Here is a 15,485-nt window from a genome sequence, read left to right as displayed (position 1 = left end):
ACTTTTATGAGTACAATGAATTATTTTAAGGTGAGTTATTAAACAGTTTACGGTTTCGAAATCTTTTTTACAAATAAAGCATAACATTTTAAAGTCTTCTAGATATTTATAACTTTTATTTCTATTACCCACGCTTAAGTTTGTATAATTACCCGTTTAGCCGCTTAGTGTTGAAATTTTTGGAACGCCAATTGATATGGACCGCAAGCAACAATTCAAACACTCCGATTAACCTTAAAAAAATTCGGGAGGCTGTATACATTGATTTTAAAGATGTTTGAATCATTTCTTTGCTTACCTGGGGCCCTATTCAGTAACTGTGTGTTTTAAAATGTACACTTTTTCTTCATATAATTTGTATGAAAGAAAAATGTACATTTCAAAACTCATAGTTACTGAATAGGGCCTTTGGTCTCTAGAATCGCTAAGAATTTTTATACTCAGTTGAGCAGAGCTCACAGAGTATATTAACTTTGATTGGATAACGGTTGGTTGTACAGGTATAAAGGAATCGAGATAGATATAGACTTCCATATATCAAAATCATCAGCATCGAAAAAAAATTTGATTGAGCCATGTCCGTCCGTCCGTCCGCTAACACGATAACTTGAGTAAATTTTGAGGTATCTTGATGAAATTTGGTATGTAGGTTCCTCGGTACTCATCTCAGATTGCTATTTAAAATGAACGATATCGGACTATAACCACGCCCACTTTTTCGATATCGAAAATTTCGAAAAACAGAAAAAGTGCGATAATTCATTACCAAAGACGGATAAATCGATGAAACTTGGTAGGTGAGTTGAACTTATAACGCAGAATAGAAAATTAGTAAAATTTTGGACAATAGGCATGGCACCGCCCACTTTTAAAAGAAGGTAATTTAAAAGTTTTGAAAGCTGTAATTTGGCAGTCGTTGAAGATATCATAATGAAATTTGGCAAGAACGTTACTCCTATTACTATATGTATGCTTAATAAAAATTAGCAAAATGGAACACGACCACGCCCACTTTAAAAAAAAATTTTTTTAAGTCAAATTTTAACAAAAAATTTAATATCTTTACAGTATATAAGTAAATTATGTCCAAATTCAAATCCAGTAATGATATGGTCCAACAAAATGCAAAAATAAAATAAAATTTCAGAATTGGCGTGGCTCCGCCCTTTTTCATTTAATTTGTCTAGGATACTTTTAATGCCATCAGTCGAACAAAAAATTACCAATCCTTGTGAAATTTTGTATGAGCATAGACTCTATGACGATAACTGTTTTCTGTGAAAATGGGCGAAATGGGTTGAAGCCACGCCCAGTTTTTATACACATTCCACCGTCTGTCCTTCCGCTCTGCCGTTAACACGATAACTTGATCAAAAATCGATATATCTTTACTAAACTCAGTTCACGTACTTATCTGAACCCACTTTGTATTGGTATTAAAAATGGCCGAAGTACGACCATGACCATGCCCACTTTTTCGATATCGAAAATTAAGAAAAAAGAAAAAAATGCCATAATTCTATACCAAATACGAAAAAAGGGATGAAACATGGTAATTGGAGTGGTTTATTGACGCAAAATATACCTTTAGAAAAAAACTTTGTAAAATGGGTGTGACACCTACCAAATTAAGTAGAAGAATATGAAAAAGTTCTGCAGGGCGAAATAAAAAACCCTTGAAATCTTGGCAGGAATACTGTTCGTGGTATTATATATATAAATAAATTAGCGGTATCCAACAGATGATGTTCTGGGTCACCCTGGTCCACATTTTGGTCGATATCTGGAAAACGCGTTCACATATACAACTACCACCACTCCCTTTTAAAAGCCTCATTAATACCTTTAATTTGATACCCATATCGTACAAACACCTTCTACAGTCACCCCTGGTCCACCTTTATGGCGATATCTCGAAAAGGCGTCCACCTATAACTCCCTTTTAAAATACTCATTAACCCCATTCATTTGATACCCATATCGTACAAACAAATTCTAGAGTCAGCCCTGGTCCACCTTTATGGCGATATCACTAAATGCCGTCCACCTATAGAACTATGGCCCACTCCCTATTAAAATACTCTTTAATACCTTCCATTTGATACACATGTCATACAAACACATTCCAGGGTTACCCTAGGTTCATTTTCCTACCTGATGATTTTCCCTTATTTTGTCTCTATAGCTCTCAGCTGAGTATGTAATGTTCGGTTACAACCGAACTTAGCCTTCCTTACTTGTTTATTTATAAGAAATACTACTAAGAATTTATAATTTTCTGCGTTGTGACTTTTGACTTTGATCTGGAAACGCAGAATGAACAAAAATTGCGTGATCTTCACCTAATTTGAAATTTTACTAATACTTTGTTAGATAAACAAGTTTTTTTAGGTGTTTGTACAAGTTACCTAAGCTAACATTGTAAACATTGCTCAGCTAACAAAGTGTTTGGGTGATGACACAACACACCCAAGTTATTACTGTTAAGATTCCTAAGCATTTTGTTGAATTGAAATTTAATCGGTGCTAGCACGTTTTACACAAAAAAACTTTGACAGAATAACTAATATTTGTTTCCCAAGAGACTTGTTGTTTTCCACCAAGTTTTTAAAGTTCATATAAAAAAACAATACCTAGGATTACTTAGTCAAATCAACCCCGATTTTTGTAAGCCAAAGGGCTTAGGTAAAAAATTAACAAAACTTTATTTTTCTTTGTAGAGTATAAATTGTCTAAGGACTTTGGTAGCATACACAAGTTTCTTGGGCTCCATACAAAAATCTTCAACCAAGAAAACTTTGTTATATTTACAATTTTTTTTCTCTGTGTGTAGATATTTTGTGCAAGGTTTCTCCTGTAGGGTCACCCCTCCTAACTTAGGCCTGATCCAATTTGGGATCTTGTACCCCTTTGTAAACAAAACCATATCCGTCTTCTCCGCGTCGACTTTCAACCCGATATTTGATGCCCAGTTGTGATATCGCGAAGCGCCCGATCCTTCAAAGAGCTAATCGTTGGAAGGCACTTTCCACTTATGACAATTGCAACGTCATCTACATAAGCCGTAAGTTTTACGGGTCCCTCATCGCAATGCCTGAGCAGTTGGTTGATGACCAGCGTCCACAGCAGAGGTGATAGCACCCCTCCCTGCGGCGTGCCCTGTCCACTGATTTCGTGGCCTCGTACAATCCCCATTGTGATGTAATCTTCCTGCAATTCAACATGCAGCCGATCCAACTCGCCAAGGCTGGATGTACTTCAATGTAATTAAGACCATCCATAATCACCCATTTAGAAACATTATTGAAAGCCCCGGCAATGTCTAAGAAGATTCCTAGAGCATATTCCTTATATTCCAGGGCTTTCTCTATGCTTATTACCACCCTATGCAATGCGGTGTCTACCGACTTGCCTTTGGTGTACGCATGTTGTGTTGTGGAGAGCAGCTTTTCATCCACGTTGGACTTTATGTACACATCTATCAGCCTCTCAAACGTTTTGAGCAGAAATGATGTTAAGCTAATGGGTCTATAGTCTTTGGGATACACGTGACCGATCTTCGCAGCCTTTGGTAGGAAAGCTACACGAGCAGTTCTCCAAGAGTGCGTTACATGATTCAGTCTTATGCACCCATCGAATAATATTTTAAGCCATTCCACCACCGTCCTACTTGAAACTTGTAGCATGGCCGGGAATATACCATCTGGGCCCGGCAATTTAAACTTAGAAAACGTCTTCACTGCCCATTCGATCTTGGTATCGGTCACCAAGCCCGGCACTACCCGCTCCGTGATCGAAGTGTGAGAGCTGTCTGTTGGCTCTTGTGAACCATCTTCCGATGGGAAATGTGTATCGAGAAGCACCTCAAGGTATTCCTCACTATTACGTGACCATTCCTCGTTCTCTTTCTTTATTAGTCCCTGGACTATGTTTCCCCTTTCTAGGACTTTTCTCAGCCGTGCTGTTTCGCTGGAGCACTCTATGTCCGTACAGACACTTTTCCATGCGGTTCTCTTCGCCCAGGAAATTTCACTCGTGTAGATCCTCAGTAGATCAGTAGATCTGTACTCGTCTCGACACGCTTCGCTTTCCGCGGTCTTTGCTAACTTAAACATTTCTTTTACCTGTCTTCTTAGAAGACTCAGCTCATTGCTCCAACATGGCGGCTTTGATTTTCCTCTGAATCTTCTTAGAGGGAAAGCTTTGTCATACGCAATAATAAGCGTCCTTGTTAGGAATTCATTAGACTCCTCCAGTTCCGCCACATTGGCAACCTCTTTGGGTTGTCCTAGTTTGGTTTCTACCTGTTTCTGGAATTTAGTCCAGTTCGTGACCTAGGGTTTCTAAAGGTTCCTCCCTTCTCTACCCTCTTTAGGGGGATGCTGAAGCTGATATACGCATGGTCGGAGAAGGATAGTCTATCAAGAACCATCCAATCATACCTTGATATATCACGTTCGGATCTCAATGTAATATCCAAAACATTGCTGGATGTTGGACCAATGTATCTAGGGACATTTCCCCTGTTGGCTATCTGCAAAATTGGTTTGCAGGGTGTAACAGAAAAGAAATTCGCCTCTATCGTTCGTATCTGCTCCTCCCCCCGCATTGTGGTGCGCATTTGCATCCGCGCGTATGACCAACCGCCCTTTGTGCCTGGAGTCGCATATAAATTTTGCCTGTACCAAAGGACATTTTTCCAAGCTGCGTGTACAATATATCTTCCACCTGCTTGTTTATTTGGAATATGTAGAGCTGACGTTCCTCCGTAGGCCTAGATACAGTAAGTACCTTCCAATCCTGTGTCGGTTTGTTCGGATTCTGATTCTGCGGAAGTTGCAGTGTATCCTCCGACTTCATCACGCATGGTATACATACCTTAACTTTTGGTACCGTGGGGATTTGCGCTTTATCCACCACCTAAATCCGCGCGTTCGTGCTTTGCCTTTGGAGGTTTGGAACCACTTACTCCAGCCACCGCAAGCTCGCGATGTTGTCGCACGCTATCATCTTCACATCATTATACCATCCCCCGAATCGAGGTTGGAAGGGGCTTACATGGTTGTTCCCTTATCATCTTAAACATTAAGCTAATAAGCTCCCTTCCTACTGGACTGGGTCCTTTCTGCCTCAGGCAGGCTTGTCGCCTTCCGCCGAATGTTGCCTCTTCATTCTGCCATATGACGCTTCTTCCTCCCCGTATTGGTTGCTGAATCGAGGGTTTCTCGCAGCAAACCTTTTGAACTGCGTTCGACGTATTTCTACCGGAGGGGAAGGAAAATAGCGCCAGCGGGTGTTATTTCCTTTTGGAAAAGGAAGTGAGGCCCGTTAAGAAAAGGGCGTTATTGCACTGCATTTTGCATATACCTTCTTAAAGAGTTTTACATTCATACGTACATATATATGTATGTATATACAATGTAGATGGTAAAAAAACCAGTTGGCGTGATTAGGGATATCCCTGCAAAAATCGCGAGTACTCTATGCATGCATGTATGGAGTACTCGCTATGGACCAAGCGAGTGCTCCAAAATTAACCACAATTCATACAAAAAAAAATATGGTCCAATTAACATTTCGATGTCCTAGGACTGGACATATACTCCAGCTCCACATTACATCAGAGTAACCCATGAAGTACCCAAAGTCCAATAAACATCGTGTAGTCATTGCAATCCCCTGCAAAAATCGTTGGATCATGTGGTCCACTGGAGTACTTACCATTATACTCCACTGTAATGCAGCAATGGACCAACTCCTGTTTCTACACGAACACATTGTAAGCCGATCATTGCTCGTTTTTAACGATTGTAATCACTACACGATGTTTATTCGACTGTGGGTACTCCATGGATTACTCTGATGTAATGCGAAGCTGGAGTATATGGTCCAGTCCTAGGACATCGCAATGTTAATTGGACCATATTTTTTGTATGAATTGTGGTTAATTTTGGAGTACTCGGTTGGTCCATAGCGAGTACTCCATACATGCATGCATGGAGTACTCGCGATTTTTGCAGGGTCGTTAAAAACGAGCAATGATCGGCTTACAATATGTTTGTGTAGAAACATGAGTTGGTCCATTGCTGCATTACAGTGGAATATAATGGACCACATGATCCAACGATTTTTGCAGGGGTATCGTAACATACGATCCTTGACCGAGTGGCATTTTTTTAATCACAATAGGTCCGAAATGTTGAACGGCTTAATGAAATATGTGAATTAGACTCACCGCATACTCTCTAGATCTATGATGTATGTATTATTATATTTTTAAATAGTTTGATGGCCTAATTTCTATTGCTTGAGTAAAAATATTTTTCGATCCGTGATCGTAAGTGACCCAAACCTTTAAATGTGTTTTTATTCACTAAACAGATATACTAATGAATATTTTTCTTTGAATTTGACTTTGACAAGAAAAAATCTTTGAAACTTACTTACTCACTTAAATAGAACTCGGTATTCTGTTCCAAACTGATTTTCGGTCACCTAACCATCTGTCTGATTTACACTAATTTAGTCCTGTTGGAAAAGTTAACTGGACTTGCTATTCAATATTTACAGTACCAATATCCAGCCCCCAGATTCCAACCTTCGCTAACGCCAAAATTCCATCGCCATAAGTATCTAAAATCCCCAGTTCCAATGAACAGTGATCCAGATACCGATAATAATTTAAAATGCAAATGCAACAACAAATTGATCACACTGTTGTTGCATTTAGATAATAGAGATCTGGATCACTTATCATTGGAACGCGAGGAGTACTTCTTACCATATGGTACTAGAATTTGTATACTTTTCTGCGTTCGTGATACTGTTTTAGATATTCTGGCGATGGAGTTTTAACTTTAGCGAAGGTGGGAATTTGGGGGCAGGACTTACGGAACCTATTTTCGTAGTAAAGTTGTTTTCAATTCGTCAACCCGTATATCATCGAACAGCTTCGCCATCTATCAACGGCAATGCATTTATAATCATCTAACCGAAAGTTTGTAACTTATCCATATAAATGTTAAGTGCATATGTACATACATATGTATGTATGTGTGTATATACACGTAAAAAAAGCATAGCAATTACCCTGCAAAAATCGTTGGATCATGTGGTCCACTGGAGTACTTACCATTGTACTCCACTGTAATGCAGCAATGGACCAACTCATGTTTCTACACGAACATATTGTAAGCCGATCATTGCTCGTTTTTAACGATTGTAATCACTACACGATGTTTATTGGACTGTGGGTACTCCATGGATTACTCTGATGTAATGCGGAGCTGGAGTATATGGTCCCGTCCTAGGACATCGCAATGTTAATTGGACCATATTTTTTGTATGAATTGTGGTTAATTTTGGAGCACTCGGTTGGTCCATAGCGAGTACTCCATACATGCATGCATGGAGTACTCGCGATTTTTGCAGGGTATTAGGGGAAAACAACACGAGATTAAATTTAATACCCATTGTGTATACATAAAAAAACAGTATCCTATTTGGAAGTTCGAGACTGCGTTGCTATAGTTTTATTCATATATCTGATGGAATTGGTATTTTGTTATTTATATCTATACTGTCACGGATATTACCATCACTAAGCTATACCATCACTAAGGCCATGCTAAGCAGTATTTACGTCAATAATCAAGTCAAGTATACACATATATAAGGCAGCCCAGAGAGATGTCACACACAGATGCATTTACTTATACGCCTATGTGTACTCGAGAGACTGTAAACTACAAACATTCACATCAATAATTCAATCATTATTTATCTACATAAACGAATAAATAATTGCGTCTACACATATGTACGTATACGAGCAGTGGAGCGGCAATGCACAAACACATGCATATATCTTATCTGAGTTGTCACAAGAGAGGGCAATAATTTGTGCACGTAGTTGTGGCTGGCGATTTTGTAGCCGAAACTAACTAGTAAGTTCTGGAATGGAAAAGCCTAGAAGTATGCAATTAGAAATCAAAAAGTATAAAAGGCACGACATTAAAGGCGAGGAGTTTGAGTTTGATTTGAGTTGTCAAGCAGTTACGACTAAGACGATATCTAGCGAGCAATAGCAGTATTATTTTGAATAGTGGAGTTTCATTTGAGCTATCAGTTTGGTTATTAAGCTATTCGTTGCACAGTTTGAGTGTTATTGTGAAGTATTTTAATAAAGGCCATTTTTCCATTGTTCAATATTGGAGTTATTTATTCAACAGTTTAGCGATACGAACCTAGCAAAAGGGCAAATAATAGGAATTTGCAGCAAATTCTTACAATTGGTGTCTGTTCGGCCTGAGTGCGTCGTAAACCGGCAGTGGGTAGGCGCACAAGGGTCGATCTTTGAGTGGATGGTTCGCTCAAAAGAAATAAAGGAAACAAACGCACAGAGGATTTCCTCGTTATAATAATGTTTTATTAAGAGTGTTAGGAAATATAGAGTGGATACAATATTACCTTGGTGTTGAACGTGACGGTGGCGATCTTGGGCGATGTGTGCTGGTTGGCGGTCAATCGAAAAAGAGGCCGGTTATCCCGTTGAGGACAACCGCTAAGCCGCGAAAAAGTCCTCTGGTATTAAGGAGGGGAAAAAAGCCACACACACAACAACCCCCACATATACGTGCATGGGTGCTGACAACCCGCACACACACGTGCATGCGTATGAAACGCATGCATGTGCATGCATGCACACAAATGCGGCGTGAGTGTGGGTGGCTGGAAATATTATTAAAACGTTAGGGAGGGGCGCCGTCAATCAGATAAAAGTTAGGCATTGGGCCTAAACATGCCGCCCCCCTTGCGGTACGCAACATCACAGTCCGCCAAGGATCACCGACCGTGAAGAAGAGAAAAAAAATAAAAAACTTATAATTAATTATATCTAACTTAACATAATGCCGGCCAGTCCGCCGGCTTGGCGGCACGCAAAATGGTTTGCGCAGTGTGGGAGCTTGGTTGCTGCTGCCTCGGTCATTCACCAATTTTCCCGTTATGGTGTAAGGCGTGAGCCAGGTTTGCCTAGAGCTAGGGATTGCGAAAAGAAGTAAGAAGATATACGTGTTCATATTTCTTGCCGTTTATTACAAATTCATTGGAAATTCTATGCTTGTGAATTTTGCATGAAGAAAATTCAATAAAAAATAACTTATTGTAATGATACAAGCTTTTAAAACGCACACCTCCATTGTGAATTCATGCAAGTGGCGAATTTTCGATAAAACGTTCACAATAGTGAACAGCGAGTGAGTATTAATATGTTTTCTGTATACAAATTTAAAGGAAAAATTCATGGCACTTCAATTTAATAACGGCGAACACAAGAACAAGAAACCTTTCTTCCATTCTCTGGCCCTTCGCGACAGCCGTTCTCCCTGTCAGCTATGATTTGACACGTAGGCATGGCAATGGAGGGATAGAAAGATTTTTCACTTGTACGAATACAATGCACACCTCTTGCGACTGTGTACAACAGAAATTCAATAAAATAAAAAGGATAAAAAGTGTAAAAATTCATGTATTTCGGTCGTTACCGAACATTTTGCTCTTAGGCCTTCGCTGTGCCCGAGAGTACCCAACCGAAGATGGTACTCTGAGCTAACAAAGGGCCAAACGTGGTGGGCAGAATCCCTGGGAGTATTATCTCGGCATATACATCTGTGCCTAGGACGAGGCGGATCGGGGCGGATGAGTAGAACTGCGGATCCGCCAGACGAAGATGTGCGTACGGGGCTGCGATGGCACTGTCGATGCTGGTTGTGGGTGTCGTGCGCCGAAAATTGGCTACGACCGCAGCATGGGTCGCAATCCTTCTGTTCTGTCCGTGTCTTCCTCGGATACGCAGCAGACATCCTGCTTGCCCGCCAATGTTGCTGGTAGGAAGTTGGAGCTCCTGGGCGAGCTCATCCGCAATCACTGTGGTGGGGGAGCATCCGTCGATTAAGGCACGAACGAGGTGTAGCCGCCCCCCTGCTTCTATTTTCACGACCGCGGTGGGGGTGATCGCTACCGTCGGTATCATGGTGGCGGTGGCAGCTGAATGCGGGGCTAGGAGCCCTGCCCGGAAGGCGGACACGGTAGTGAGCTGCAGCGAGTTGGATCCATGACTGCGATCTCGTGGTTGATGATGGGTGTGATATCTTTGTTGCAGGCGAAGAGGCCTTGTCTCCGCTCTGCGATCGCGCGGTGGTTGTCTTCGTTGAGCGTCCTTAGTTTGCCGGCGAAGAAACCGAGTCTCCGCTCGGCCGTCGCGAACATGGCGCTGGACTGTAGATGGGTTGTGCTGGAGCCGCTTCCTTTCGTGCTGCAAAAGCGGTCGATACGATTTGGCTGCTGGTGTTGTGTTCGGGCGAAGAGACCGAGTCTCCGCTCCGGTTCGGTGGATTCGAGCTGGACGAAGAGGCCCAGTCTCCGTTCCAGCATCTGACGCATATAACGAGATGGAGTCGTCAATTCGCTCACGGGGTGATTCCAGCTCCTCCTCAACTTGTACACTCCATGATTTGGAGCGGGCTTCGTGGAGTAGCTGTTCCTCTTCATCAATCGAGGAGATGTGAAGCATCGTGTGATGTTTTTCGCCGCATTTTTTACATCGGCCTTGGCTTGGGCACGCGTTCGAGCGGTGGTCTAGAGCCAAGCAATTTCCACAGCAGCTCCCCGCGGATCGCTAAGTAAAGACGCTCCTCGGGTTTTTTGGCCCGAAAGATGGGACACAGGCGTATGGGATGTTGCTTATAACAAGCGCGGCATTCCGACGTATAACGCATGACGTTCTTGGCAGCGCTTCGTTGCATAGCGGCTAAGCGACCCATTTTTCTGAAAGAAATGCAATATGTTTGACTGGGTCGAGTCATTCTCGAAAATGCGGGGGCGAGTGGTCCCTAGTTGTATTATTGGGGATTTGGGAAATTTTATTAGCGCGCGCATAAGGGGAAACATCTGTCGCTGCATAAACAAAAATATTCATATGTGGCGTGCATTATATGCATGGCCTCTTTCCCCGCACGTTATGTGCCTGGGTCTTTAGTGCCTTATTTTGTTTATTTTGTTTCACCCGGTAGCGTTTTAGTTAGCCACGGGCACACTAGTGCTGCAGAAAAATTTGCCTTTACGATTTTCGGTTCGCACATTCTGGTACCGAACCGGGTAGAAAGTGTATAGCGTGGGTTCTTTTGAGTCGCTGTTATTTGTGTTGTTGGTGCTAAAAACCAAAAAAAAAATAAAGGAAATGTTCGTTTTGGAAGAGGGGGGGGGGGGGGGGATTTATAAACTGTATAATTTTTTATTTGTTTGTATTGCCATTCACTTATTTCTTCAACTTTTCCCCAAGTACGCTTGTAGTCCTGTTTTATTGATGGCCTTTAGCAAACGCCACGGTTCCCGAAGGGTCTTTGGCTCCGGTACCGATTTTTTTCCGGAAACGGGTTTTTGGGTACCCGTTTGCATCTTTTTATGCATCCCTAATATAATGTGCATTTAAAACTCGGCATATATGTGTACATACGTTGGAGAAGTATATGGGCAGTCAGTGCACGGACTTTACCGCATTGGTAGTTTGACCAACCTTTTTGACCCATTTTTCATTTTCTACTACTTCTGCTACCATAACTTAGATTCTACCAATATTTCAGTATTTTCGCACTGAAAACGTATACTGCGATAATTTTAAAGTATTGAATTGCAGAGCCCACCCAACTAACATTAGGAGGCGATACTGACCAAATAAGTAAATTTTGAAAAATTTGTGAAGAACTTAAAACAGGAAATGAATTTTTGATAAGATAATATAGCAAATATTTTCTGCGCTATTTTTCTCAGTTTTTTTTTTTTTCCGTGAATAATTTAAACGAAAATAAAAAGTTTTACGTAAACGATAACATGCCGAAATCGATTATTTGGTGGCAGTATTTTGGGTACTTGGGAATATTCTTGCTGGGATTAGACGTTTTGGTACATGTTTGTCAGTATTTCACACTCACGATACAGGAAAAAAGTGAGTATCGTATAGGTATAAGCCAGGCATGCTTAACCAACGAAACGATATCATTTCGTTACGATAATCAACGTCAATAAACGAAACGAAGTAATTTCGTTTCGTTTATTATCGTTAAGATCGTGAAATTAACGTTAATTTGACGTTCTTAACGTTAATAAACGAAACGAAATGACTTCGTTTCGTTTATTAACGTTGATTATCGTAACGAAATTATATCGTTTCGTTCGTTAAGCATCCCTGGTATAAGCTATGTAGATATATACAAAGGTACATGTAATTTTGTCTTGTTTACGTGTTTTAAAGGTGTCTTTTCCTTGAAATGCGTGTTATTTGTTTTACAATACATTAATAATTGTTTGGTACAAATATGAACGGTAGCTGTTGTTTTCTTGGTAAAAATTACCAACTACTACTATTTTCATTTTTTTTTTTTTGTGTCTACCAACATTTTCCTCTTAAAAGGTTCGCGTACTGGTAGATATTTACCGGCAGCAAAGACAAAAAAGAGAAAAAAAATGCTCGGGAACATTCATACACACATACGTATATTGAATGGAAACTCCCATGAATTGGGACAACGGGATGACATCGTACGATTTTTTCCCGTTGCGTTTTCTTTCATCTCCTAGAGCGCGAGGCGTGCGTACGCATATCGAGACAAAAAGGTAAGTGCTTCATAAATTGGGAATTTGATTATTATATATTTCTTTTTATTAATCAATAAATTTTTTCTTCTTTTTTTTCTTTTCAGATGTAATTTTGGGTAGCATATTTCTTATTAAAGGAAACGAACGCATTATACATATGCTTTGGATGAGTAGACGTAATTATCCAATTGCAGCTAAACGTTCCCCGTATGATTCATTAAACGTTGATGTGTGGTAGGTGCGGCTTGATATGGATACGCTGTATTATATTGTGGATGTGGCGATGGTAGTATAACTGAATTTGGTGTTATATTCGTAAGTATACTACCACCAGCACCACCTGCCGTTGGTGAACTCATCAATACAGGATTATTCGCTATATTATTATTACTTGTACCCATATTCGATGTGACAACAGCAATATTATTACCACCAACACCACCACTATTATTATTATTAGCTAATGAAGTTGTTTGCATAAGATCAATGCCACCTGCATTACCGCCAGGAGCTAATATAATTTCTGTACCATACATTGGTTGAGTCTGTTGCGTTAATGCTGGATGTGTATTTGGCAATGGTGATTATACATTCCACCACTTTCAGTCGTACTAACCGCATTTACAGCAACATTCGATGAAATTAATTTATCTGGTCGGCCATTGTACTCCCCGTTGGTTTTGTATTATAACCAAAATGTTTTTGATGCAAATTATCACTACCGCCGAGTCGTAAACCTGATGAAACACTAGACAGTGTTGGCGTTTCTGGTGGGGAAACATCACCACATGAACCATTTGAACTACCTGTATCACTTCCAACACTTTTATTTGAATTCATTGAACTTGGTATAAACGTGGTATCTAAGCCGGTAATAGCTCCCTCTGACATTGACATATTTTGCATTGTATAAGCCAATGTTGAATAGTTTGTGACCGGTTGAAAATGTGGATTAACGGTTAATTGTTGTTGTTGATGTATCAAAGGTGTATATGTGGTGCCTGTTTTATGTCTACGGGGGTAACCATTGCGAATTAACGTTTGTAGAGGGTTACCGGCCACATCACTGCTAATAACACCCTCGATAGTTTGAGGATACATCCGTTGCCAAGATGGTTGAAATATTGGACTTGTATCATTCGGAATGACATTCAAGGAAATCAAATGAGGGTCCACCGGAACAGGATGTTGCATTGTTCCATCTGCTTGAATTATCTTATGAAGACCCTGTAGAAATGTCATTGGTATATGTGGCATAATGTTAAAGGCTCTATATTGGTTAAAAGTATTTGAAAGGAATAAGGTTTTGCTGAAAAAAAGAGATGATGTTTAGTACAACAGTTTTAGATTTCTTTTGCATTCCATTTATTGTATTTATTTCGTTTTTAATTATTTTGTCTGCCGTAAATAAGTCTGTAGGTGTGCGCAGAGCATATGTAAAACTTTTGCTAAAGGTATTTGAGTTTGGACGTCTCAGTATAGAAACAGCAGCGAAAGAACGTCTGAAGAAAGAGGGTGAGGAGGCTTCACCTTCCTTTATAGAAGCCAAGTCCAATGACTATATCATATCACATCAAAAACGGAAAACAGTTTGCCCACTACAAACGGCAATACGCTTATTAGTAGGGATAGTGTACTTCTTCCCACAGCCAATGACACTTCCAGGACTGATTATGAAAACTCCCAAAAGGATGAAGAAATACGTTTTAACTTGGAAAAATGTCTGTGGTATATCAAAGCGGGAGTAGAATCCATTATTGAAGATGAGGTTACATCGCGTTTTGAAGCGGAGGAATTAAAAAGCTGGAATCTGCTAACTCGCACAAACCGGCAATATGAATTTATATCGCTAACGATAACATTGATTTGGATGACAGGCTTTGCTGTGCGTTATTTCGTTTTGTTACCATTAAGGATTTTTGTATGCTTTGTTGGTGTCTCTGTTGCAGTTATTGCTAACAGTTTAGCTTCGCTGATTCCTTTTGAGTTGCTTCGACATTCCTGTGCAGAGAAAGCATTTAAAATTTCTTTTCGCCTCATGACGCGTTCTTTATCGGCAGTTATTACTATTCACAACGCTGAATTTAAGCCAAAGGGTAGTGGCTTTTGTGTCGCAAAGGTGCTAATATCTGTGGGTGTGGTTGGCCAGGGATGTGCATTGCATGGAGCAAATGTTGTGGTAGTTCTTGATGGGACGGAGGCAAATGCTGACGTTGGTCTTGTAATTGTGGATTTACAAATGTTTGATCCATATTCATTTGTTGTTGTAAAGGAGGTGGTTGTGTTTGAAAATCCGCATCAACAACCAATTTATTTTCTCTTATCTTTTCAAAAATTTGTATACATTTGCATTGTTGGTCGAATGAGAAAACGGGATGATTCGCAACCATAGTATATACCAATGGGAGTTCCTGTAATGTATCTGAGTCATTCATGCTTTAAAAATCACGATCACTCCAACCTTCCAATGTGCGGAATATCTCTGTAACGCAGGTACGATTGCAAGCCCGTATTAACGCGAAATACAGCGCCTTTTTTCTCGTATCTTCTTATCAGTTGGTTCGCCTTTTGACATGCAGCTATATCAGCTGCCAAATCTTGAGGATTGTTTACCGTCAATTCCATGCCGCGTAGCTCTTGTGAATCACGCCGGCCTAATTCTTCTAGACATGTACCTAAGAAACGTAACTCAAATGGCGGACACATGTTAAGCAAAGTGCACATTGTGTCAATTCTTTTATAACTCTCGAGTTCTTTAAACCATTGGATAACGTCCTTTTTACAAATCATTTCCGCTAATACATTTATTGTTCCGCATAAACCAAGTGAAA

The 15,485-nt window shown here is 40.3% G+C and overlaps 1 pseudogene; it reads right to left on the bottom strand.

Moving 5' to 3' along the window:
- Positions 1–12,848: 12,848 nt before the first annotated feature.
- On the bottom strand, positions 12,849–15,444 carry LOC137237617 (uncharacterized; annotated as a pseudogene).
- Positions 15,445–15,485: the final 41 nt, after the last annotated feature.

Source organism: Eurosta solidaginis, chromosome 1 (assembly GCF_040869045.1).
Source record: "Eurosta solidaginis isolate ZX-2024a chromosome 1, ASM4086904v1, whole genome shotgun sequence".
Taxonomy (NCBI): Eukaryota; Metazoa; Arthropoda; class Insecta; order Diptera; family Tephritidae; genus Eurosta; species Eurosta solidaginis.
This window is presented reverse-complemented; position numbering and strand designations above follow the sequence as displayed.